Source organism: Chamaea fasciata, unplaced genomic scaffold (assembly GCF_029207755.1).
Source record: "Chamaea fasciata isolate MVZ Bird 193981 ecotype frontalis unplaced genomic scaffold, bChaFas1.0.hap1 SCAF_3, whole genome shotgun sequence".
Lineage (NCBI taxonomy): Eukaryota > Metazoa > Chordata > Aves > Passeriformes > Sylviidae > Chamaea > Chamaea fasciata.
Window position 1 is genome coordinate 6,052,067 of NW_027094088.1, and position 27,489 is coordinate 6,079,555.

A 27,489-nucleotide genomic window follows, 5' to 3' on the forward strand; every position below is an offset into this window, starting at 1 on the left:
TTTAAAATGATACCATATGTGGTTTCTCATGATCAGAATTTTAATACAACTGCACCATTCCCTTGCAAATTATCAACCCAGAGTAATTTGATAAAACCAGACCAGAATATGGCCAGGGAGGTGGGAGAAAAGAGCAGGAGATTCAGAAATAAGGGGACCAACCTCTAAACCAGACTCCTTGTTCTGGTTTAAAAATATAACTGCAGGCTCTCAGATAGGATACCTTACAGCATACACAGTTCTTCCATTTAGGGAATAACCAGGACATTTTATTGCTGTTTTTTTTCTTTGATTATACATGCCTCTGTAAGAGGTCAACATCTTAAGATTATCTTTTTTTGTACAATGTTCTGGGAGCGCTTTTGCTGTGTCTTTCCTCTGTCAATCTTCAGTTTTCCTCTCCTGACAGCGGCTGGCTTCCCCCTAAATGAAGGACAGGCTTTTCTGCAGTGAAAGATGCTTTTCCCTTTAGGAAAAAAAAAAAAAAAAAAAAAAAAAGATGAAACACAGAACCAGCAGGGGGGATATAATTGTACTCATCACCTGCAGACAGATATATTGCAATTTTTATTTGGTGTTTCAAGGATATGATGAAAAGTCCAGTTTGCTTATCGGGGTTTAGTGGAAGAAATTGAGCTGGTTTACTGCAGGTGCATGAGAAACAGTGGGAACAACAATCCCCACAGTCACTGGCTGGACTGATACCCACAGGGGACATCCCTCCTCAGTCAGGACAGTCTCCCATCTCTTGCACTGCCTGGTCCCCATAATCAGCGTGCTCCCATGGTTTTACAGGACTGGAAACCCCTGGAGAAAATGGGGCAGGCTCTTTGCTGGTGCAAACAATGGGGCCCCCTCTCAGTTTTTAGGGGGATTGCTGCTCACACCACACAAATATCAGGTCTATTTTATCTCACGGGGAGCAGGACAGGTCTTGGGGTCAGCTTCAGCCTGGGGGTACTGGGCTGGCAAGGCAAGCCTAATTTATTATTTAATAAATAAGTGGCTGTATGCATTACTTTTATCATCCTTAACGTTCCTTCTTTGCAAACCTCTCGGTCAGATTTGGTGTGAGATGCAAATATCCTTTAATTTGATCAAATAAGCAATGAACCCCAACTGGCTCAGCTGGCTGGAGCACCCTCCAGCCAGAGCAGCTGCACTGCTTTACAGCTGCAGAGATTTTGGCCCACATTTGGCTATAGCTGAGCCCCAGAGAGTAAAAGCTAACATTGATTTTCATTTCTCCTAGTATCAAAAAATGGATTTTTTTTTTTTTCCCCAATGAAGGCAGGTGGAAGAATGTTGCCACCAGAACAGCTTTTCTAAGCATGGAACTGGGCTGCTCACCCTCTGGCAGCTGGCATGGTAAAGAGCATGGTCCCACAGAAGTGTGGGAAAAAACCCCCAAACTCACATTCAATAGAAATGTTTTCTCATATGTAGAAATGCCATTGATTTATATATCTTGGACCTACCTGAGAAGAAAGGAATTCTACCCTAGCTGAAACTAGGATGGACATAATTCCTCACAAATGTTCTCCTGCCATGACAGGGCAGGAGAATAGCATTTCAAGCTATTTTCCCCACTATATATGCATAATGTAGTGTGTCCCACCTGGAACACATAGAAAATTAGTTACACATCTTTTCGTGTTTCTGTCAGAAGTATCTTCAAATTTTTAAAGCTCAAAGATGACTTAGATGCAGGACAAGGGCAGAAAATACCAGAGAGGATCAGTATGCCCAAACTTATGGTTTTGATGATTTTATAAACAATTCTATTTAATAAAACGCCCTCCTCAGCTCCCACTGTCAGGCTATTTATAGGTTGTGGGCAAAGGAGAAGCTCCTCTTACAATTCTGTGCCTCTCTTTTGCTTTTTTAAGATTTCTCCACAGTCATCCTGGTGCATGTTGAAGGAGCCTATTTTCGATCTCTTCTCATAGCAGGGTCTTATTATTTTATTTCAAAGATGCAATAAATAACAGCAATGAGCACCATCAGCTAACATCTGCTGCACAGGACTCAGTCCCCAGGTCCAGACTGCAGGTGGGAAACTGAGGTGAAAGCTGATAAAAGATGGTGGGAGCAGGGCAGAAAGCAGACCTAAGGGAAGTGCTGGAGCTTTGCCTTTATAAGCTGCCTCTGCCCTTGGATGACAACTCCAGCCAGCTGGGGAGTGACTTCCTTCCTGGACAGCAAGGTCTACAGGTTTGGTGTGAATTCAGCTACAAAAATCCATGACACAAAGAGCGACTCCCTCACGCCAAATTTGGCTTAGAGGTCTCCCACCAGATCACCGATAAGGTTCTTCTCCTAAATTAGCCAGGTGTGAAAAGGGCAAAGCCCTACTGTGTACAGCTGCCAGTGTGGCAGTAGACAACATGTACAGCTCCAGGAAAGAATATTTTCCGTAGGATTATTCACGTAATCAAAACATCTTTAATGAATCACTTCCCATCATTCCTGCATGCTATCCAGGTTATAAATAGCTGTGTTTTAGGTATAAAAGACTTGCAGACCATCCTCCCCCTAGTCTTCAGTGTGGCAGAACAGCTCCAGCAGGGTTGGCGGCTGCTGGGTAAAAGGGAATATCAGTCATACTTCATTTGTCATCAGGTATCTGGGCTGGATGGACCTGTCAGGATACATGGGGATCAGTACCAGGAGGGCCCCTTTCATCCAGCAGCGAGGCATTTAGGGTGAAGACTGGTGAAGTATTTCCTAGCTGGTCAACCAAGGACAAGGAGCATTTGAAAGGGAGCTGGAGCTTTCTTTGGCCAAATACTCATTAGAAAGAATGAAGAAAAATAAATGTCCAGTGAAAACCTTTTCTGAAATAGTGATGTAGACTGCATAATCTTTATAAATGCACTGGCTAAGAAGACTGATTTCCTCTAAGTGTTTGATCATGGAAAAGTACCAGAGGTTTCAGATGAAGGTCAGGTGAGTTCTGGTTTGGGGGAAGATTAACTCGCACTGGAGCTGGGAGTCTTTAATGAAATATCTTCCATTAAAGCCAGCAGACACAGGGCTCAGCGGCAGCTTTGCCGTCCCAGTTGCTTTGGATATGAGCCTGAGCATGCAACACAAATCCTGATCTCCCTGAGACAACTCCTCATATATCCACAGCAAAGGGTCCTGTTGACCAAGTCCGTGGTTGAACAACTTGCTGCTGTGGAAGTTACCATAGGATCAAGGAATATCCTGTGCTGGAAGGGACCCACAAGGATCATCAAACCATCTCCTTGCTTGCTGCCAAGCAAAACACAGCCACAACACTGTCATGCTCCTGAGCAGAGGACATCAGAACACGAAACATTGTGATTGCTGTAGTGCCCATGTTAGATCCTGGTATTGTTCTCATCCTTCATGAGTTTTCCAGCTTGAGCCTCTGGTAGTAAAAATAATCCAGGACTTGATTCCTAGATGTAAAGCGGATGCTCTGCAGGGCTTAAACAGAAGGCAGCTGCAGCAGACTAGTTTATTCCTGTTCTGGGTGGTCTGAAAACACTGGGGTCACACTCAGCATGCACAGCACCTGCTGGAGAGTGTGTGCTGGCCAGATTCCTAAACACTCCCTCTGTGCTTTTGGCTCTTAATTACTGGTGTTTTGAAGAAAACCACTGGATAAGATAAAGATTCACCTCTTCTTGGAAAAAAAAAAAAAAAACACAATATAATTTGGGTGATGGCAGTGCTCAGGAAGGCTTCAAAGGGCAGTTTATCCCCTTTAGTGTGGACATCCCATTGCCACCCACCATCCAGGTCTCTCCCAAAATGCTGGGAATGGCCGTGGGCATGGAGCCAGCGCTTGCCCTGTGCCTGATGAGTGTCCATCAGCAGCAGATTGATAGGAAGGAGAAATCTGCCAGGGAGATCAGCAAACCCATTCAGACCCGGGACCAGGCACCCACAGCCACTCTTTGAGGAGCACATTTGTACACCAGCTAACAACTCTGCTACACTTTCATACGTCATTAGGCTAATGTGCTGTTTAAATAGAGTCATCAATCATTTTGTTATTAAACCCCTTTGTGCCTGGCAACAAATTGATGGGAAACGAAAGCATTAGCAGGTTGTTTGAGGATTATAAAACAGTACTTGTAAAGCTCCCACTGCTTCAGTGGAAGGTGAAAAAGCACAGAGGAGCTAATTGATTGTGCCAAAACAAGCCTCCAAAAGTGCTTCGACTTAAATGGAAATAACCGATTGAGTTGCCTTTTATTTGTTCTGACATGCTCCAGACTTCCAAGCATGCATTTGGGTTGCATTTGCAGCTTTTTTCCTACAAATCCTGAAACTTGCAAGTCTTAAAAATAATAAAAAAAAAACTGAAGAAAAAGGAAAACTGAGAGTCTCATGAAACCTATAGTTCCAGCAGCTTATACCTTAAGAAGGATGAACTACTCCTTATTTCAGAATTGAAACACTAAATTCCTGCTCAGAACTTACCGAGTGCTTAAAAAAATTATGTAATTTCTGCTTTTGGGTATCTTTATTTCAGTAACCAGTTTGCAGGGAGCTACTCTAGTAGTGCCCCACTTAATTCTGTATTGAAGCTTTGCACTTAAACCACAAAGAAAACTCTTCTGTCTCACAATCACACTGTTAAGTTTAACTTCCATATTATGGCCATGGGTTTTTCAAGGAAACCAGTTTGTGCATCACATCCTGTATGAAACACATTTTGGCTTTTCCCAGGAAGCAGTTAAAAATCACATTTATTACCCCTGTCAACAGCAGCTGTCGAAGTACTATAGTCCAACTTGTTCATTCCCACAGCTGTAGCTCCTCCAGGAGAACAATGAAAGGTCAAAGGCAAAGGCTGCCCATTTTCCTGCACTGAGATCTAAGTTATTCCTCAAACCCTATCAACTACAATGGGAAAGCACAGCCCTGAGCAGGTGAAGACATCAGCATTCGGAAATCTCATCGGGCAAACAGAAAGGTGAAACAGTTCAGGCGGTGAAGCTCTTGGGGCTGAGGGAAGAGAGCTCCATTCCTGCCCACAGGCTTTGGTGCATGGAGCACAGAACCATGAACTGGTTTGATTTGGAAGGAACCTGAAAGATCATCTGGTTCCAGTCCTGCTGCCATGGGCAGAGACACCTTCCACCAGGCCAGGCTGCTCAGATCCCAATCCAACCTGGCCTTGAACACTTCCAGGGATAGGGATGAACTGCAAAGTAGAAAGAGACTCCTGCTTTCTTGTGCCAAGAAAATTTTGAATAGCCACCCTTTGTTTGACTCTGACTGGTCCAAAAGCCAACTGGATCAGCTCTCTGACTATCAAGGGGCTCTTCTACTTACAGAGCAGCTTGAATTATATAAATATGGGAATATGGGAAGCAAAAGGCTTTTGAAGCTTGATTGCCTCACTCCAGCAGATGAGAAACTGCAGACTTGTCTGCTTCCTAAGCCCCAGTAAATGAATATCTTTTGCCCTCAGCATGGCCTGGCCCTCTGGCAGAGTGCCTGGGGAGGGTTAGGGCTGGTCACTTTGCCATGACACACCCCAGACGGTGGCCTTGCAGAGCAAACAGACCTTCATTTCACACCGAGGGGACAGCAGAGCAAATTGAAAAGCTCTGGGAAGCAATGCAGGCAGCATAATTCTTCTGCCTGTCTGTTGTGTGCTCTAAAGACAAAACAGCTCCCTAATCCTCGGCATGCTATAAAAGTGCCAAAAGCAGAAAAAAGAAGAGACAACTATTGCACTGTTATCCATAACAATTTTATGTCTCAGAATCCTCTGTGTATGAATTTTTCATTTTTTCCTTTAATAAGTACTAGCATGCCAGAAAGTATCATAAAAGAGAAAGAGAGCATCAGGGGTAATATAATGCTGGGGAGAGGAATGAGTAAGAGTGAGCAGGCCCCATGATCCGGAGAGAGAGAGCTTGTTCTCAGATACTTAAGGATGGAAACCACTTTTATTTTAATTTCCTGATTGAAGCCAACAGCCCTAATTCTTCCTTCGTCACTAATTAGACAAGTAACCATGACTAAGTCAATTTGGTTGGAGACTAACTAATGAAAGAGAAAAATCCCAAATTAACATTTCCACTTGTAACATTAATTGAGGGAATAATTAAGGTGACTTGTGTGCTTAGTTTTGCATTTCTACATCTTAACAACTTTGGGCTTCTCTTTAAAATGCAACTTAAGCTTAGGTTTGAATTCAGTTTCCTGAGTGTGTGTTTCCTTGGGGCTGGAGCATCCCTGTGGTGAGCTTTAAGCTCAACCTTGCTTCTCTCCATGTCGCTTTCTAGAGCTGTGACCAAATAGATGATGTTAATAACACATGCTCAGGCCACACATTGTGCCCAACCTTGCCTCCTAACTTCCATTGCAAATAAGTGTGATAGCAAATTGATACATTTCCCCATCTATTTTGTTTTTGAGAGGAGCAGGTTTAGCGAAGGAAACAGATGCACAAACGTCACAGGAGCACATGGGACGCTGCCTGGTATAATCTGCCACAAAGTCACCGCTCACTTGTGTCCTCTGAAATATTAATCAGCTGCTGTGCTGGCAGTGCCATTGCTGCCTCCACACTGAGCTCATTCCTGCTCTATTCCTTGAGGAGGTGGCTGTTCCCTGCTGGAGCTGCTCCGTGATGTGGCACCAGGGGTGAGCTGTGTCTGACACCGAAGCAGATGTGAATTTATGAAGTTTTTTCTCCTGGAGTCTTTAAGCTCAAATATAATTAGCTAAAAGCCTTTCCTAATACCATCATCCTCCCGACAGGGTGCCTTTCTGGGAGATGAAGGTAAAACCTTGGCTGATAAAGGACTGAAGGTACACCCAGAGTGAAGCATAGGGAAGGGTGGATGCTACAGCCAACAACTAAACCCTCTTCCCCTTCCCAGCTGTGGGCCTGCCCCTCCTGTATTCCCCTGCTCAGAATTCTTCCACACTTTTCAAACATGGACCAGCTTCACAATGGGGATGTATAGTTACAGACCTGATTTTTGAATCCACTCTGTGTGTCACGCAAACAGGCATTTAATCCTCAATTCTGGAGACACCAGCTCCATGACACCCTTGCTCTGCCAGCTGTGCCTTGATGATTCAATGCTGCTGAAAGTCTCAAAGTAAAAAGGCACAAATACACCACGGCTCTGCAGGCTGCTTTTAGCCAGACAGTTGAACTCCTGACACTCTGGCACTATTATTTTTGTAAGCAATATGAAGGATGGTAATGTGAGAACAGGGCCTGGGGCTGGTCTGCAAAGGGCACTCTGATCACCTGCAGGGGACTCATCTCTGTAATGCACCAAGTCAAACTTCTGGTGCCTGTGCTTCTGTTAAAGGTAGATGAGAAAGAGTCCCCTTAGAGCAGTGCCATCAACCAGCTCTCTGAATGGGCAGTCATCTAGTTAGCACAGCTCCTCTCTGTGGAAAAGTATTTATTCTCTCTCCAGACCTCCTTTGTGCTCATTCCCTGCTCCCACACCTGCATCTCAACAGTATGGACATCTCCAGGTAAACAGGTAGGACATCTTTAGAAGCTTGCTTAGTGGTCAGAAAGCTCCAGCAACCCAGCCCAGCCATCAGGACATCAGCAAGAGCAGGAGAGACCCCAGCAGAAACCTCCCAGGGGACTTCCATCCACCACCCCAAGCTGCAGAACATTTGGGGTAGGAGAGGACTCTGCTGTTTGAGCTTTTCCGTTCTGTATAGCACAATTAAGGGTTTTTTACACCAGAAAGAGAGGGAGAATATGCACAAGGTGCTGCAGCTTTGGTGCCCCATACATAGATAGCTCCAAGGTATAATGATACTGTGTAAAATGTTTCAAAAAACCCCAAAACATAAATCAAACCTGAGATCCAGAGGTTCTGAGTTTCTGGGGGGTGCTCAAACCAGTAGAGATCACATGCTAAAAAAGGGATTTAACAGCAGCTCCACCACCCCTGGCCAGAATTGTAAAGATATTTTGGGGGCTCAGGTGTAGGTCTGAGGCAGTTTTTAGTGCCTCAAGGTCAACAGCCCTTTGGTGCATTTGCACAGAGATTCCTGATCCCCTGAAACTACAGCACTGAGGCTTGGAAGCTTTATAGGACAGAATTAAGACAAGAACCTGAATGTCACCAACATGCTGCAGCAGCTCCAGGTGCAGCTAGAGAAGTTCAGGATAACAGGAACCCTCCAGCACTGCTGTTTCAGGCACTAAAACCTCAGAATCAGTACAACTACTTCAGAAAAATGCTTATTAAAATATTTTTAAGAATATTGTGCCCTCAAAAGAATTATAGAAGATAACTGACAACAGAATTTACTGCCTAATGAAGTCACTGCTGGAGATACCTTACAGCAGAGAAACCAAATCCTTGTGTTCCTTTGGCCAAATTTAAAAGGGAAAGTCTTCTGGCTTCAACTATTAATAGCCTAAAATTAATTCCACCCTCAGCCTTTGACAATAGCCACAACAGACTTTCAACATCAAGGTTAGACATGGGGAGACCCCCTGGAAATGTTCAAGGCCAGGTTGGATGGGACTCTGAGCAACCTGGTCTAGTGGAAGGTGTCCCTGCCCATGACAGAAGGAATGGAACCAGACCATCCTTAAGGTCCCTGCCACCCACTCCCTTCTATAGTTCTCTGATTTAAAAAGCCTGCAAAGCACTCACAGTCAAACATAACTTCCCAAAAGTGCCCAAGCAGCAATTCAGCAATCAGATAAACAAAAAATTAAGAGGCAGAACAAAGAGCACAAGGGAGATCTGTAGTGTTTTGGGAAGAACTGACCTCCTGGAGAATTTGGGGCTCATATGTCACAAAATCCAGACAGTGTTTTGCCTGCTGAAGTCCAGAGCCTGCAGTGCTCAAGGTGATGCTTGTCAGTGCCATCAGGGCTGTGGCATTTCTTGCGGCAGACAGCTGGGCTGAAGCACCTGTGTGCTCTGCAAAATACAAATGGATATGATAATTCATGAAATTACACCTTGCATCCACACAGCACTTATAGGAACAAAAATCTCAAAAGCTGCTTGTCCAAAGAAGCTGGGACTGGGCCAGCTTACCCACTATTTATCAAAGCAGCAATTCTGGTGAACCCTGTGTAAATAAGGGGTTGTTTATTCCTTGCTGATAATCCAATAAAGGGATGTGTGCCACACACCAGAGAGCCCCAAGCTTGGTGCTGTGAGCCCTCCTCATTATGGATCAGGTCCAGGAGTAATATATGAGAGTCCCCAGATTGTTTTCAGGGGTTCTCAGCAACCCACTGCTGAGCTGAAAAAAAACCAAAAAGAAAGCTGGGTTTGAGAAGCCAAAAAGTCCTGATTGTCTTACTGTGCAGTGGAAACCTACTGCAGCCAGTGAACTTCAGAGAAAGTTATTACTAAAATTAAAGTAGAAATATATTTGAAAGCATGTCTAGGAAACTTACAGAGACCTCCCAAGCAACACTGAAGTGAGAGGAAAACCTGAGATCTGTATTTTTATGGTGCCTGTGAAGACGAATAGGAATCAGGGATCCTGCCCCCACTCATCCCACCACAACCAGGGTTTTCAATACATCCAACATTACCCTGGGAGTCTCCAATAGCCCCAGCTAGTGATGGAAGATGCTAGGAGGACTTAAGAAACTACTCAATCCAACTAAATGCATTAACAAGGGAGATGGTTTGGTTATAAAAATATTTCTGCCCCGGACTGGGAAGAGTTAAACCCTCCAAGTCTGCACAACAGCACAGGATTTTTTAATTCTTTGCCTTTTTTTTTCCCCTTCCTTTTAATGGGTTTGTTTGTTTCCCCTTGGAGCCTGCAGTCACACACAATAGGCAGATTTTTCAATTAAGCCATCTTTTTCCACTTTTAGTTTTCAATGGAGCCCAGGTGCCAATTGTTTGCTGCTTGGTTTCTGCCTTCCCTTTCCTGCCTACAGCTTTAACCCCTTTCTCTCCTTCCTGCTTTTGGGGCTGTCACTGGTCATGCAGATGAAGATGGCTGATAAATAATTATCACACAGCTTAGGAATGGTCTGTATCAGGTATCAGTGACATTTTAAAATGAAGTACATGGACCATCTACCAATGAATTTAGCAACAGTTGGATAATAACTAATCATCTTTCCTTTGAGGCCCTCTTGATAGCATATTTATTTATAAAGTGAAACATTTGGCTTTTATTAAAAAAAAAAAGGCCACAAATCAACAGCCAGCTTAAGTGAGCATGCCCTGATTTATTTCAGGAAGACTGACAAAGACACTGTAATGGTTTTTCTTTTAAATCCTTCACCACCCCATCACTTACTGGGGAGGCAGCTCAGCAAGTTTTGGCACGCAGCTGCCATCCTGTGCTCGTGCAGAGCAACCTCTCCAGCTGTCCCAGCCTCTGGAAAGCACAGACGAGGGCTTTACACAGATCAGGGATTAAGCTAGGCCCAGCTCAGTTGCTGGAGGTCTTAAACCCTTCCTTCCATCAGCCTGATTGTGGTTGTCGTGCAGCCCCTGTGCCGCTGTCAGCGCGCTCCGCTGTGGCCAAGCCTGACACGCTGATCGAGTGCTTGGGGTTCTGCCTCATGTGTTAAACATCAAACCAGAGGAGCAGAAAAACCCCTGCCCTGCCACGTGCCTCACTCTGCACCACTGCTACCAGAGGAGGGTGAAAGAAGCAGCCAGTTTGAGCTCTGTGAAGAAGCGCAGTGATGAGCGTCTGGATCGCGCTGCCTGCAGCTATTGGGGAAGTGAGGGCAGGGAAAAGGGAGAAGAAAGGGAGGTAAATTAAAAAAACCCAACTGAACCACCCAGACTGGAGAATGTGAATCTAAAACTATACTCTCCAAGAGTTAAAAGAACACGTTTTTAAGAACAAGACATCCAACCTGGGATGAAGGATTTGTGCTTTTTCCAGATCCTCCCGGCACCGTAACCCATTAAAAAACAAAAGAAAAGCCATCTGTGGAAAGGGGATGCTCCTTTAAGCCTTGCAGAGACTTTCTCCAGCACCACGAACCAGCCTTCCTGCTGCTCTTCCTGTACCACACAGGTTTGAGCTGTGGACACCTGCTTCTTTATGTGTGTGCTTTTTTTTAAACCAAGAAAAATTCAATATGAAAATTTTAAAAAGAACCCCCAGAGATTTGAGGAAAGTGGGCATAAATATCAAACAAAACAAGACGGAGCTACTAAGAGATCATACTTAGAGCAGCAGCGGTGGGGTGGGAGGGAAGAAATACAGCAGACAAATTTAACACCATTTAGGAGGGTTTATACACAATGTTTACATCCCAAGCAGCACTTAGAAGTGACAGTTCAGTGATTTATCACATCCCAGTTCACTCCTCCCCTGTCAAAGTGATAGGCAGAACCAGCAGAGCAACTCTGAACACACTGTTCACTACCACCCACAAAACCAGAACAGCTTCACCCTTGTCCCCTTAGGCCTTCTGAGGAGCTGGGATTTAGGAGAAGGCCTTTCAGGGGAACAGAGTTTCCAACGTCAAAGGATTTAAAAATATATGAGGCTATGAAACCTGATGGGACCTGAAAGAATTGAAGGAGAAGGTATCTTAGCAGAGCATTTTTGGCCAGTGAAGCCAAATAACCCTCCACATTCATTAATGGAGGAGCTGGGAGTGAAGCCCAGCAGGAGATGCTGGCAACATGAACTCCTGCCCCACACAAGAGGATCTCCAAGAGAGCCCAAAAATTCATGCCAAGCAGACAGGAGCTGACCACAACACCTGCCTTGGGCCAAACCTGCTCTTTATTTGTCATGAGCCACACAGAAACATGGTGTATTTATGATCACTTCTTTCACCAGACTTGGTTGAAATCCACACTGGATCCCAACACTGAAGGAGAGGCTTTGTATAGACAATTCCTTCAAGGCTCAGCTCCACTACCAGGCTCAAGACCTGGCACGCATACCCATTTGGCAGGGAGCAGTAAATCAAGTGAAAGAACATTTCAGGGGTTTTTTTCAGCTGATTGTTTAGGAATTTACTTGGAATAAGCTTCCTCCCCAAGAGGGATTTCAATTCTACCCATGCACAAAGAGGAGAAAACATTAATGCAGCGTTAAGACAGCTCAGCGCTGAGAGCAGCATGCACAGGCTGAGCAGAAGGCCACTGAAGTTATGTGGCACCCCAAACTAGGTATTAAACAATTTTTCAAGGACAAAGTTGTGAAGTTCCCAATGACAACAGCGACCTTTTACCCCTTACAAATTGGCCCAGCAAACATAAGACCCCCTGAGACTCAAGTGTGTCACAAGACAGGGCTCCTTGCCCCTTATTGGGGGGACTGGAATGCTGCTGGTGCCAACAAGGGACACACTCACACCAGGTCCTCTCTGGGAGCTCCAAGTGACAGGAATTATTTCTCTTAAAGGCACACTTCAAAGATCGTACTTTGCAAAACAAACCTAAAAAACCCCAAGCCAATAACTGTGGCACCCTGAGAACAAGGAATGTGCAGGTGAGACTTACCCTCTGGCTCTGCTTTCCATGCGGGTTTCAGGCTGGCTTTGCTTTCAGATTCCTGCCTGGTTCCAGGCATTACACAGCTGTAGTGATTAATTACAGCTGAGATTTAAGCTTCTGTTGAATTTGTGGTTTTTATTTACCCACCCTGACCAACTTGTGCCATCCATGGACTTGGGAGTCATCAGTAAAATGTTTCTTAAAATATTAAGGGTGCTGCTTCCCAGTGACATGGGAGAGCTGGGGGAATTGAACTGGTACCAGGGTATCATTAACCCTCATTATGATCATTAACCCTCATTAGATCATTATGTTTCCAAGCAAAAAAAGGGGTGCATGATATCATTGGGTCTTCAGTGGCCGATGCATTTTGGAAATAGGCTGACATATGTAGTCTTTCTGAAGACTCTGAATCCAAATCCATGTGTGGATGTAATTTAATGCACAGTGCTTTATGCAATTATACCTACAGATGCCTAAGTGAGAATTTAAATTAGCATTAACTTGATAGCTTTTGCTGAAGGCAGACAAATGCAAACGGGTGCTGGGCAGATTTTCCTGTGAAGCTCTGCCGATCCCCATCAGTTCCCGAGGCACTGTTCCAAATGTAAACCCTGGGGATCTTTTTAGCAATTAGGCCCACTCCAGCAAGAGCCTCTCTGCCCAAGTGGGTTCAGAAATGAGACCCCATCTCCACACAAACCACATCTCCGCTGTGCAAAGTGTCACCATTTGGGCAACAGAGAGAATGATGCTCAAACAGGAGGACCCCACCTCCTGGGTTCATATAAGGGCAATCTTTACCCAGAAATTCTTACAAATCCATACATACCCCTCTTCTCTGCCCTCTTCTTCTGCCCAGAAGGCCTAAAGAAGACAAATTATCAAACACATGGGCAAGAGTCAGTCTCACAGTTCTTCTGCATTGACCCACAACACATCTCTCACCCTTAATGCTCCTTGGATAGTCAGCATTCAAACCCCAGCAGGACTAAAGGACTCAATAGGATGTCTCTTTTAAACACTGAGGTTTGCAGACAGAGCTTGTTGCAACTTCAAAGCTGCCTGTACCCCCCAAAAGCAACCTTTACTCTGATCTCAACAAACCACTGAACTTCTCATCTACCCAAAGGGAATTTCAGATTCCTCCAAACCAAATAATTGGTATATTTTTTTTTCTGGCTGTGGGGACTACAGAAGCCTGCAATAGCAGAGAGGTTTTCTCCCTGTCACTAATGAGCATTAGGAAGGCTGGCTTTCTGATGAGGCAGAAGCGTTGGCAGCAAACACGCAGCATAAAAATGATTGAGAAGCAGCCTGATACCCTAATTTTATGAAAAAAACCCAAAACCAAACCAAAGCAACAGGACACATTATCAGCTATGGGAGGAAGATTATCAGCTGGGGAGTGCAGCATTTGTTTGCTGCAGCAGCAGACTTGGATCCTTCCCTCCAGGAAGCAGGTGCAGGTCAAGCAAACCGAGATATGCCAGGGCACTGCACCTCTTGGGCATATCCCCACAGGGCCGAAGGCAGGCTGAAAACAAAGGATTGCATGTCACCTGTTAAACAGCAGATTTCATCTTCTCCCCTCTGCTGCAAGGAAACATCTGATGAGCTGACTCAATCCACAGCTGCACATGTCACCTTGGTAATCTACTGCTTGGAGCAGTTTCTCCCTTCAGCAGCTCTCAGAATTGGAACTGGAAGGCTGATAGGTTTTTAAAACACCTGGGAAGCATTTCTGGACTTCTCATCTGTCTGAGGAATGGCATATCTCAATGAGCACACACCACTGCTCCCGTAATCCAGAGGCTGAATTTTCCTCTTAGCACAGATCAGGTAAAGAGGCACAATGGCTTTGTATTGAAAACAGGTGGTGAATGATTTTTAAAGGAGTGATATTAAGACAAGCCTTACTCTTGTATCCAGAGAGGGGACATGGGATGTTCCCTCCTTTCCTGGGATCTCCTCTGGGATCCTCTATAACTATAGAGGACATTCTGCAGTTTGGGTATGCCGGGTTGTAGGTCCTGTGGAGAAGCTCAAGCAGCAGGTATGTGTCCTTCAGCAAGACTCTCATCTCAAGGCAGCAAAGTTCATATCCCAAAACTCACCACAGTAAATTCTCAAGCTCACTAATATGCTTCAAGCCTCTTCACTTCTCTCCCTGTAAAGGAATAACATGACCTTGGAGTGCTGCTTTGTAGTTTGGTTTTTTTTTTTTTGCTGAACAACAAAGGAACAGCTGTTCAGATTTTTTTTTTTTTTATTTTGTTGCTATTGTCTTTCATGGCAGGAATGTGTGTACTGAATATTTAGGACACATTATCTGAAAATGAAAGTGCTGTTACTAAAGCAGCTCATGAGCAAACACGTGATGCCTCCCACAGCGAGTTCCCAATTCCCATTATGGTGTGACCAGGAAAGTGGGATGGTGCTGTCCCAGGCAGCATCAGGGAGGCAAGGTGCTTGTTGCAGGAAGGTGCTCCAGTGGTCAGCTGGATGGAAATGCCTTGCTCAGGAGCACAGGAGTTAATTTCCTTAACTCTGACACTGTGGGAGAGCACAAGCTCACTTCAGTGCTCCACCACAGCTCATACTAGTTTTCCTGAATATTTCATTTCTTTCATCATTAAACTCCCAGACAGGAAGGCATTAACAACAAAACTTGTGCCTGCTGCCCCTGATCCTGTCCCAGTCTCAGCCTCAGGCTCTGCTCTGTCCATCAGCCCAACTCACCTTCCCTGCTGTGACTCACTGAAGGTTATATTCCTGTCCCAGGACAGAGGGAGGATCCTGAAGGCAGAGAAAACCTCACACTAAAGTCCTTGAGCTAAGACAAGTTCAAACTCCTCTCCAAGTCATGGAGGATGCATAGCTGATGTTTCAATGCCACGTGGTTTATTGCTAGCAAGGAAGAGGCTCATGGCCACAAAGCCACTCCTGGGAACTCCTGCTGGTTTAAAAAGCAGACAGGGGTCTGGTTCCTTTGTAATTACAATTAATTAGCTGAAGATGCTTTTCAAAGAATTTTAACAGGTCTCCCAAGAGACAAGCCATCAACCTCAGCCTAACCTTTGCAACCTAAATTGGAAGTGTCTGGCCTCACCTATAAGTCCCACCAGATCTGTTCAAGTGCCCACACAACCCACCCTGAGAGCTGGATAGGAAACTTGGTTTGAAAGGCTCTCAATAGCAGAACAGTGTTGTTTGCTCATGTTCCTGCTGTTCTCCATGTCCCCAGTCAAAAGTCACCACCATGTGACAGGCTGTAGTTGCAGCTACAAAATGTGTGTACTCTGTTATGGGGGAAAAGCCAGCCAGAACCTTCACAGGAAGAACATCTATACACTTCATTCTAACACAGCTAATGAATCAGGGCTCCAGAAAAAACATGGTTAAAAGACATCATTTAGATTTTTTTAAATCTAAATTTATATGAATAAAAGAAAACTTTCAAATAGTGACAGCACCCAAAACGTACTTTGGACAGCCACAACTCTTAAAGCTCTTATCTGGAGTTGTACAAAGCAAAGAGAAGCTGAGGATAACTGGGAAATAGAAACCAATTCCGTGGAGTCCGGGATCCCAGTGGCTTTACTACATTCAGTAGCTGCTTATCAAGAACTGGATGAATTTAATTTGAAAACTTAGACTTTGAGGTATTCAAGACAACTTGCTCTTCATTTCCTAAATTCTCATTTCTCAAAAGTTTTCATGGCTATTTAAATAGAAATATTAAACTGATCCTGATTTGAGTGACTGCTTAAGTCACTTGGGGGGAATTAATTTAAACAAAATCCACTTCCGTTTAGTTTATCTCAAAAACATCTGCAGCAGTCGGAGAGAATTTACACTGCAGTCAATAAGGGTTTGAATGAAACATCCCTCTATTCAAAACATGCCAGACTAGGCCAGAATGGAGCATATGACAAGATGGGGCCCCAGTGAGAGGGAAGGAAAGGAAAAGGACGAAAGGAAAGTCCTCTGCTTTAGCCGAGTTTCCCCATTTTGCTACATTGCCATGGTTAGCTCCATCAGCTGCAGAGCTTATGCACGTGGGCTTTAGGGAAGATGAAGGAAAAAAGCAGTTTCCAAGAGGTGACATTGCTGGTGCTCTCCCTGAGGCAGCTCTGAGGAGTGCTGCTCCCCATCCACGGGGACTGCTGACCACTGCTTCAGCACTGTAATGTCCCAGTGCACAACTAAACCCTTAAAGCTCCTCCCCTGCAGTTAAACAGATGAGAGTGAGAACCCTGTCAGCTGATTCGGGTCTGCTGCCTTTGTTCCAAGCATAAATATGGGCTGGGCAGAGGATGGATTGAGAAGCTGCCCTGAGGAGAAGGGCTTGGGGATGTTGGTGGATGAGAAGCCCAAACATGACCTGGAAAAAGGCACTGGGAGCCCAGCAAGCACCTCTGCCCTGGGCTGCACCAAAGCCCTGTGGGCAGCAGGTGAGGGGGGGATTCTGCCCCTCTGGTGTGACCCCACCTGCAGAGCTGTGTCCAGATCTGGGGTCCCAGCACAGGAAGGACGTGGAGCTGTAGGAGTGAGGCCAGACAAGGCCTCCAAATTGATTAGATAGATGAAGCACCTCTGCTGTGGGGAAAGGCTGAGAGAGTTGAGATTGTTCAGCCTGGAGAAGAGAAGGCTCAGGGATGACCTGATTGTGACCTTCCAGTACCTAAAGGTGGCTACAAGGAGGACTTTTGACAAGGGCTTGGAGTGACAGGACAAGAGGGAATGGCTTTAAACTGACAGAAGGCAGGGTCAGTAAGATGTTAGGAAGAAATTCCTCACTGTGAGCATGCTGAGGCCCTTGCCCAGGTTGCCCAGAGGAGCTCTGGCTGCCCCATCCCTGGAAGTGTTCAAGCACAGGCTGGAAGGGGCTTGGAGCAACCTGGGATAGGGGAAGGTGTCTCTTCCCATGGCAGAGGGGCTGGAACTGGATCATCTTTAGCTTCACTTCTGACCCAAACCATACTATCAATTCACAATTTCAATCCTCAATTTCTATTTGATGTACACCACTAATAACCAGGGAATGGCAGCCTGGAACTCCGAGGCAGCAGATGAAGTTTACCCAGACTGACACATGCAGGGCTTTGCTTTTCACTTGCACAAACCAGATTTTAGCAAGGTGATGGCTCCTCTCCCAGCCTATATATTTCTCCTGACTATAAAATGCACAGCGCAACAATGCAGCAGAACATTTTTGTCTTTGTTTTCTTTTCTTCAACCAAGGTGGAAAGCTGAGGGTGTTCTGCGAGGTGAGGGACGGAGCATTTGGCTGCTGGTTTTAGAAGCCCACAAGCCTCACACGACCTTTGCCTTCTGGGAGCTGCCATGAGTTATCCAACCTGTCAGCAGAGCTGGAGGCTGCAGCACAGCCCTGCCTCTGTCCCTGAGGAAAGGAGGCCTCACATCTGAGTACACAGCATAGAAAAGCTCAAAAATCCTTTGGGGAGGAAAAATAAAAAGGAAAGGAAAAAAGGCAGAGGGAGAAATGTGCACAACAGACACTACCTGCGAGCAAGCTCCGAGCTCCCACATCTCCTTTGGAAAAAGCTCTCCTCAAAAGGTAAAACATCTTTCTATATTTATCTCACTCACTGAGCAGGAAAACATGCCCCTGACCCCGCTTTATTTACCCAGGACATGCTATTGAGGGAGGTTTTAATCCAAACACAGTGCTGAAAATAGGGTGGTTTACTAAAATGCTGATGTAGCACCCCATTTGTGTCTCTAAAGGTGGAGTGTAATTTTCGGCCTTTTGCAACTGCTCTGTCCACCCCTTTCTGCCTTTTGCAGAGCATTTGTTCTTCCTAATCTGGCATCAGCTTTCTAAATAAGGCTTTTTATTGATTCTAGACTTTCTGTTCACTCCAGATGAGCATCACTAAGGCTGAGAAATTGGTCAGCAGTGCTTTGTCCCTGCTATATATATATATATATATATAATTATTTTTTTTTTCAGTTTTGACACATGTACCATAAGCACAGGTTGGAAACCTAATCTCTTCTGCCTGGCACGCAATGGTGGCACCTCTGGTCTGATCCAAACAAACACACACACCAAGAAATGGGTCCTGACAGCCTCCTGCTCAGTGCAGAGCTACACATGCTTAGAATAAAACCCAGGCTGCCCTTTAAGCCCTGTTGGGGCTACACTGGAGGCTCAGCTCCCCTGAACAGCAGGTATCAGTAAGACACTGCTCTGGATGGTATATTTTAGATCCTTGCTGATCCAGTGGTATAAATATGACTGTCCACATCCCTATCTCAGCTGCCTTCCCTTGGACCGGCTATCCTGCACTTTTTGCCTGATCAAATCCCTGTGTCTGTTGTAAAACACCATATTGTGTGATTTCACAGACACAAAATAGCTTCAGGTGTCTTCTGCTCTTTCCAGCCAGGGTGCAGGCTTGCCCCCAGGTCAAAGAATCATGGAATGGTTTGGGTTGGAAGGGACCTTCAAGATACATCTTTGCTTTATCCAACATTTCAACAGGGGAGAGGGCAGCTCATCTGCTTCAGAGTTGCTTGCTTTTCTCACACCCTTCACAACCAAAGCCTGAAGGACAGGACCTCAGCAAGGAGCTATTTACAGAGGGATTTGGGAATTGATGCAGAGTTGTTTCATCACTAGTGAACAAACAAGGCACTAGGTCTGTCCCTGACCAGCAGGATTTTGTTTAAGAGACTGCTCTGGAAGGATGGAGAGCTCATAGCTGTAGCAAGGCAGGGCCTTACCAAAACCAGGTCCTTTCCAAAGGCTTTAGGAGCTGAAGCTGTTTGAACATTCATGGAGCCCTAACACCAGTCTCTAGCACAGCCAAAAGCAGATCCCTCAGGGAAATAAACAAGACTGGAGAAAACATGGCCATGTTGCTGCCAAATACTCCTGCAGCCTCCAACTCCAACAAATACTCCTCCAACTCCAAACTGTTGCTGTTTATGGAGAGCACAAAAGGATGTTTCTGCATCGTGTGCTGGAAAAAGCCAGGAGTGCAACCTCTTACCACCCTCAGCACAGTTTCATAGAGACAAATGAAGGTTTTGTGTCCCCTCTGAGTGTCTGGGGAGGGATAAGCAAGACCTGGCCAGAGGGGTGGAAGCAGAGAACAGCTGTTTATCAGGAATTGCAGACTCCAGGCATGCTGGGCTGAACAGATGTTTTAATGGAAATATTGCTTATAAACTTCCCAAAATGCATAACTGGTTGGTAGAGGCCAGCTTTGGTACAGCTTTCCCTGACAGACTGATGCCCTGGCAAGACAACTGCCTGAATAAGCTTCATTTCTGCATTTGACGAGCATTTTGTGCATCAGACAGGACACTCCTTGTGGTTCACAGCACAGGAAGCATACAGGCTTTGCATCTTCATCATCATCATCCCTTCCCATCCTTAGTAATCTGGACCTTTGCAGATGAAACCAGCAGCTTCCCTTTCTTTCGGCGTCCGTGAAAGGGCACCTTCATCCAAGATGGACTCTGAGCCCTTCTTCCTCCTTTTCCTTGAAATGCCCCAGCAAAGGACAAGGTCTCTGTGCCAGCAGCAAACAAAACCCCTCACAGGACATTGACACAAGCCCCAGGATGGACCTCAGCAGCTGGGTTGGCAAATTGCTGCTACCTCTGCATTAAAAGAGCGATTTTATCTTTCACATTAGAACATCATAAAATATTTACTTTATCGCCTGAGTAATTAAAACACGGGAAGCACAGAAATTAACCGACAAACACCCAAATAAAACCTCTCAGCCAGGAGCCAGGCTCAGGAGTAAGCAGTTTCTTGTGCAAACCTGCAGAGCCCAGTGCTCAGGAGCATCCACCTGGCACTGCTGTCAGGGGAGGTCACCTTCACAGCCCTAATATCGCACATCAGCAAGAGCTGGACTTGTTGAAAGGTGAAGAGCAGTGCTGCAGCTTAGTGCAACGGGGGGATAAAGTTCTCAGCTTTCATCAAGCAGGGCCCCACAATGGGCACTGCATGGCAGAGAACACCCTCAAGGTGTGGTGACAGTTTTGACTCTCTGTGAAGCCCTTCCAAGCATCAAATGAAGAGAGCTTGGGTTTTATTTTTCTTTAATTGCAAGTTTAAATAAATATGATTTATCACCTTCCTTGCAGAGTTGCACTGCTTTCTGTCATGGCACTGCCCGAGGAATTACAGCACTGCAAATATTTGCTGGGTTTAATTTTTTACATAATTATTTAATCCCTCCACAGAAAAAAAAGAAACCCTCATTGTGGGTGCTGATAGCATCTAAAATAAAGTTGTTAGAGGAGCAGTTCAATGTATTTCCAAAAAATCAGGGACTTCTAGACTCAGTTTTGTGTCAATTATGGAATCCTTTCCATCTTTTAGCAGTGTGCATTCCTCTTCCTTTCTGGTTAAACCTGGAAAAATGTTTTTCCCGTCCTCCCAGCAGCAGGTTTATTTTCAAGTTGGGTAAATAAGCACCCCTGAGCAATAGCCTTAGGGATTCATTACCCCTGCTGGCCTCTCATTGTGCATTTCAGCCCAGCATCCCCTTCCCTGGGCAGTCCTAACTGGAAAATAGTTGTGTAAAAAAGCACTGGGAGACCTTGAACTAGCACACTGTGAAATTCAGGATTAGGAGGTGGTCATTAACAATAGCTGCATGCCCTGAAAGCCTCTCATTTAATGGAGTGGTGAGAGATTATTTACACTGTGACATTAAACACCCTGATAACCAAATGTCTCATCAGCTCAAGAGGTGCCCTTTAATTCCTGCTACCTTGCTAAAGCCTCATGTCAAACCTGCATGGACTCTGCTCACACCAAAAATGAATCACTTCCCACTGCTGGAAGGTGATTTTTCCTGACCAGATTTATCTATCTGGGTAATGGGGTGTAATAGAAAGGTGTTTAGGATTCTCACGTCAGCTTAGATGAAAAGATTAGCACTTAAAGAGAACAGATTAATCTTTGCAAGACCTAAAACCATCCCCTGGCTCCTGCCAGAGAGACCTGCTGCACCTAAATGACTCCCTCTAACATGTATAAAACTAAAGTGACTTAATTTATGGAACTAAAGCAGAAATGGGCACGTGGTACAACTCAGACACAGACCTGTAGATCATCTCCACACAACCTTGGACCTTGTGCTTAATTAGGCATTGAGAACATGAGCTGTGTACAGGACACACTTCGGTGCCTTGCAGAAATACTGGAGCAGATTTGTGGCCAGGCATTGCCTGGGCAGGAGTGTCAGAGCACCCCCACTGCCTCCCTCCCTCCCAATCCACCAGGACGTGCCACACTGTCTCACTTGACCCTATGTCAAGCAATTTTATTTCTTAAATACATTATTAATTTCATTAACTTTGATCTTTGGGAGATTTATTTTTTTTTAAACCCCGCCTAAAGCCAAGAGGGGCTTGCAGAGAAGATAATCACTGTTTGTACAGAAAGACAAATAGGCCAAAAGGGATCATTCTGATACTCTCGTCTGATCTCTTGCCATCTCCCAGCAAGGTCTGAATAGTCTGTAGTAAATAAAGTCTAATGTTAAACTCCTAAGAATATCTGACCCTAAAAAGACAGGTCTTTGACAAGGGGTCACCTCTTCTCTGGTATGGATGTCCCACAAGTGGAAGTCAATGCCAGACAAACAGGCTCTACACATTAATATATTTTTTAAAAAATTAGTAAACTTGAAGGGTCAATATTCAACACGCATCAAGTTCATAGATTCAAGTTTTTTTTCATTATTTTAAGAAGTTAATCCCAGCTACCATTGAATAGCTAGAAGAAGGCAAGAACACCAGGGACCAAGGTCAGACTTTTCTGAGCAACATGTTCCAGAGCCTCACCACCCTCACAGTGAAGAATTTCTTCCTAATACCTAATTTAAACTTTCCTTTGTCAGTTTAAAGTCATTCCTCCTTGTCTTATCACTGCATGTCCCTATAAAAAGTCCCTCTCGAGCTCTTCTGTACCCCCTTTTGGCACTGGAAGGTGTTCAAAGTTCTCCCTGGATCCTTCTCTTCCCCATGGTGAACAGCTCCAGCTCTCTCATCCTGCCTTCCTGGCAGAGGTGCTCCATCCCTCTGACCACCTTCATGACCCTGCTCTGGACTCACTCCAACATGTCCATATCCTCCTTATGCTGAGGACCCCAGAGCTGGATGCAGCCCTGCAGATGGGATCTCACCAGAGCAGAGCAGGATCCCCTTCCTTGACCTGCTGCCCACACTGCTTTGCATGCAGCCAGTTTAATTTATGCAGATTACTTTTCATTTTAAACCAAATCAAATATAGAAAGCTCACACTCATCTTCAATAAGTTATTTGCTAAATCATATCGGGTGGCCAACCCCACACTCAGATAGATTGCTCCAGCCCTGACCCCGGAACGTGCTTGTGGTAGAAATTGCAGATAATTCAATGATTCTTTGTGCTGGCTCAGCTCAAGGCTTCTCGAGCCCAGAGTTCAGTGCTATGAACTTGGCATCCCAATAAACCAGCCCTGTGATAGAACTAATGCCCATTTGCTTTGGGCTGGAACCAACGTGTTCATTAATCCCAGTGCCTCGGGACGGACTGGGGCTGGCTCACCTCCGAGGAGAGGTCACTGCTTTGTCAGCTTTGCTCCTCACAGCCTCTCATTAAATTTCCATCTAGGTGCCACATACTTGGCTTGTTAAGAAGCAAGGATATTTTTTTTCCCCTTTATTAGCTTAATGTTTGCCAGAGCAAACAGCCAGACTGAGAGGCACAGGGCTCAGGGAGTGGGATGGATCTGCATCCCCAGAGCATGATGCTGCCAAACTATTGAATTCAGCTAAGCATCTGGGAGCTGACACAAAATGAGTTTTTTAGGTCTGGTGAGTCCTGACTGTGAGTTTAAGGTGAAGGAAGGAAGATGTTCTACTTGGATGTTTGACCAGACAAAAGCAAACCTGCCTCATTAGGTACTAAATCTGCTTATCCCTGAGCTAGAAATTCAGCTACAAACAGTGGGATGAAGGAAAAGAGTCTGAGAAGACAGCACAAGGAAACATTGGGAAAGATTCACTCCAGTTATGAGCTAAAACACACAGATGAGATAGCCCAGCAACTGATTTCTGGAAAGCAGCTGGCCAAGTTGGGATATCAACAGGTTGGAAATCTCATTTCCAGCTTTTCAAGAAGATCCTAGCTCATCTCCCTGACCCAGCGAAGAAAAGTCACTTATAGGCCCTGCTCATTCCTGAGAGTTGGAGGTGGCACTGACAGCTTTGTGCCATACCAAGGCTGTCCACAAGTGTCATGCTGGGGAAGCACTAGGCTTTGTAATTACTTAAGCTCTGAAATCCCCGTTGGGGATCCCAAGGCAATGAAGACGTGCCAGTGATACTTTTCTGCCTCATGAGAACTGAGACGTCAAAGAGGATGTGCTCCAGAAACATCTATTTCAAGCCGAAATAAAATCTATAATCTCCCTACAAAAACATTAGACACGTTTTTCATCCTCCTGAGAGGAAAATCATGGGAGAAGGTGACACATGGGAGAAGCACGAGGCACACTGCCAGCAGCAGAGGGGGATGGTTGATACCTCAGATCATTGCTTTTCTCTCATCAGCAGATATGTTCAGCAGAGATGAAAAACTCATTTTGTGATGGCAATCCTTTGTCAAGCTCTGCCATGAAGAGAAAGGGCTGTAACCAATCTGCTCAGCACAGTGCCTGCTAAAAAGTGACCACCCAGCAGAGAGCCCTGGGTGGGAATTCCAGTCAGCAGGCAGAGTAGCACACAGACCACATTATTCCCATTAACTTTTCCTAGCCCCTGGTTAAGATTCATCTTCTATTTTTCATCAACTGAATAAAACTGAGCCTTCAGAAATGCAACCTTCCCACCACATCCATCCATCCCATTGCACTGTCACCAGAGGCACAGGCAATCCCAGGAAAGCCAAGAAACAAACTAGAGAAGGACTCAGACTGGCTCCAGAAGTTATTAATGGTTTTTTTCACCCCCAAGCTTTGTGGTCTTTTCTTTCTGCATCTCCTGCAGATTGTCCCAGCTTGGGGTAATTTGGCCTTCATAAAACATCAGCTTCACAACTTTGCTGCTGTTGCTGGCGGGTAAAAACATGCTTTGCTTTGCAGCTGTTCGCTGTACATCTACTAAAGCATTCCAGAGCCGCAGGGGTTGGAAAAGCTGGAAAAAGTACATTTCATCCTTTTCATCATCACTGCAGTGGGCCAAATGCACAGCAGGTGCAGATAAGCATGAGATCCTCCACCTTGTTACACCACCTGCTCTGCACTTTAGTCACTCAATTCAGCCAAAACCACAATAAACATGTTATTTTAGGTTGCCCAGCAAATTCTCTACTTTTAAACAACCAAACTGAGGGGTTTGGGGTATTTTTAAACCCTAATGATCATTCAAGAAGGCTTCCAGCTAACCCACTGTTCTGCACTCGGCCTGAACTAGACTTCACCAACACTCACGGCAGCTCACCTGTATGAGCCTCTCCCATTTTTCAGGTAAATTGATGCAAACACAGGAATATTTGAGTCCCCATCCATTCATTTCCCTGCTGGCCCAATGAGATCACAGAGCTGGTTTATCAACACTCCTTTTTCACAGGAGATGGTGCTCCAAGGTAGAGCGGGCACTGCACAATTATTTCATGAACCCAGGCCCTCTCCCCACACACAATCAGCAGCATCACCTGGGCAAGACACCTGGAGGTGCTTCCCCAGCAGCAGCACAAACCCAGCTGATACCATTTACAAACAAAATATACTCAGATCTTTGCAGAGAAAGAAGTTTAGCAGCAAGAACAACAACAGCAAAACCTTTTATGTTTAAACTAAGGCTGATGGTGCCAGGAGGAAGGTGACTCAGATCCATCCACACTTTCCTCCTCGGAGCTCAGTGCTCACGTCATCCTGCGTCAGCCATCAAACCAGCTCTGCTTTACCGCTGCACAAACTTGTTTTTCACGTCCTTATTTCCTGCCCTATGGTTTTGTGTGGGAGGCTGACAGTGGAGGTACGACTGACACCCATGAAGGCTCCAATAATCAGCCAGTCAGTACCTCTTAGTGCACTGACCTTTTCTCTGCACCGTCCCATGGGCAGCTCCACACAACACAGGCTCCTTCTCTGCACCTTTTCCTAAGTCTTTTCCTCTGCAGGACCAGCTGACTCCTTCCTGTCCCTTGCATGACCAACCCTGTTTGTCCCTCAAGTAGCAGCTTACCTTTTCTGTCCCTTGCACCACCACTTGACCCTTCCTCCTCACAGCACAGCCAGCAGACCCCCAACTAACCCTAGACCAGCCCACTCACTCTTTTATAACACCCGTTCTCCTTGGACCCAGCCTGTGATCTCATTAAGGGCAAGGCTGTTCCCACTCTTTGGCAATTAGCACAGCTGCAGTTCATTGGAGCAGATTGTCTTCAGATTGCCTTTAGTACTGTCTCTATTCTCTTACAATTCGTCCTCCCACAGGAGGCAGCAGCAAGTCTGTGGCACAACACTTGTAGGACCTGTCTTGACGAGAGATGATTTCATTTCTATTTGAACTGGTTTTTATTACACTGGGGAAATGGGGAGTTTATCCCTCTGGTTCAGCCTGGATGGCTTTGTTTGAGCTCACATTCCAAAATGATTGAAGAAAACAGCTCTGAGGCATTTATAAAATAAAAAGATGTCAGCAAATTAACAGCGGTTTTAAGGCCCTTGTGTTACTGAGAAGGTGAAACCTCTGTGTCAAACCCTCTGGGCTCATCACTTGAGCTTCCCGTGTTTTTCATACTCTCAGAGTAAAATTGACCCACCAAATTCACGTTTTTCTCAATCCCAATCCCTGCATCATCTTTCAGGTGTATTTTCTTACAATGAAATTCGAGTAGAAAGTGCTTTAGGAAATGCTTTGCAGCCCTTCCTTCCCCAAAGGCCCAATCTGCTTTAATGAGGAACATTCTCCAAGCACAAGGTTTGGACGCAGCCAGTGAGACTCACATTTCAGAAGGGCCATAAATGGTCTGATAAAGACATAGCACTTTCAAGCAGGCTACTGGGACTTAGGAAGATATTTGAAATCTGTCGACATGCAGGTCTAGCAGTGGAAATGAAAGGCTGCTAGACAAACCTGCTCCCCAAATTGGCTTTTCCTGGATCCGCCTGCCCTGCAGCATAGGCTTCTCCTTCTCCTTGCTGCCTTGTGCTCAGTGTCAACCCAAACCTGGGGTATTTAAACTCCTGTAAGTTACAGATGGGCAGCAAATCCAGTCTTCCCAAAGTGGCTGCCAATGACCCAGCTTCCACGGGAGGCTTCAGGAAGGAGATGGCAGTTTCCTCAGTGGGTTTTCATGTCCTCTCTGGCCCGTGCAGAGGATGGCATGCATGGCACGGTTCCCTTTGGGCATTCAGTCCTGAGGCAGGGCTGTGGTGAGGACATGGTGAGCTCTCTCCTCCTTGCTCTGACACCTGGGCTGGCAGCGATTACACGGTGACCTCAGCGAGCTGGTGCTGCCTGTGCCATCATTGGCATGAGTTGCTCTGGGCAGCACCGTGGGAAGAGCTTGCTCTGCTGGTGGGCTCAGGGGTGACCCTGAGACTGGCTCAGCTGGTTGGAACATGGTGCTGGTAAATGTCAGGGTTGTGTGTTTGATCTGTGTGGGCCATTTGATGATCCCTGTGAGTCCCTTCCAACTCAGGATATTCTGTGGTTCTGTGATGGGGTACTTCATACACAGCAGGAAGCTTCGGCTAAGAAGCCAGTGCTGCCAAGGCCTGGGGGAACAGGTTCCTGCTGACATGCCCAGGCTAAGCCTCACTCTCTAACAGGATTAGCACACAGGCATTTGTTTCCCTGGCCCAGTTCAAAACCCCAATGATGGGGGGTTTAGAAGCCATCAGAAAGCTTCAGTCACAGCCAAGAGTCACCACCCTTTAGGTCTCACTTTGTACCACCTCCCATTGTGGTTAAATGCAAAACATCACAAATAAAAATCTCTCCTTACCTCTCTCCAGTCACTTGTCCTGCAGGAGAAAGAGGAGCAACCCTCT

General features: G+C 45.5%; 1 long non-coding RNA gene across 5 annotated transcripts; it reads right to left on the reverse strand.

Annotated features, from left to right (window-relative positions):
• On the reverse strand, positions 1-26,844 carry LOC136286342 (uncharacterized). 5 transcript variants are annotated; one of them, XR_010719855.1, is made up of 6 exons: positions 25,676-26,844; positions 14,364-14,613; positions 13,276-13,310; positions 12,450-12,526; positions 8,761-8,915; positions 1-466 (listed from the first exon to the last, which is right to left on the reverse strand). It is a non-coding gene; the product is annotated as an uncharacterized lncRNA (long non-coding RNA). The 5 variants fall into 5 exon arrangements; XR_010719858.1 differs by lacking the exon at positions 12,450-12,526; XR_010719857.1 differs by lacking the exon at positions 14,364-14,613 and having other exon boundaries at positions 25,676-25,729.
• Between the last annotated feature and the right edge of the window lie 645 nt (positions 26,845-27,489).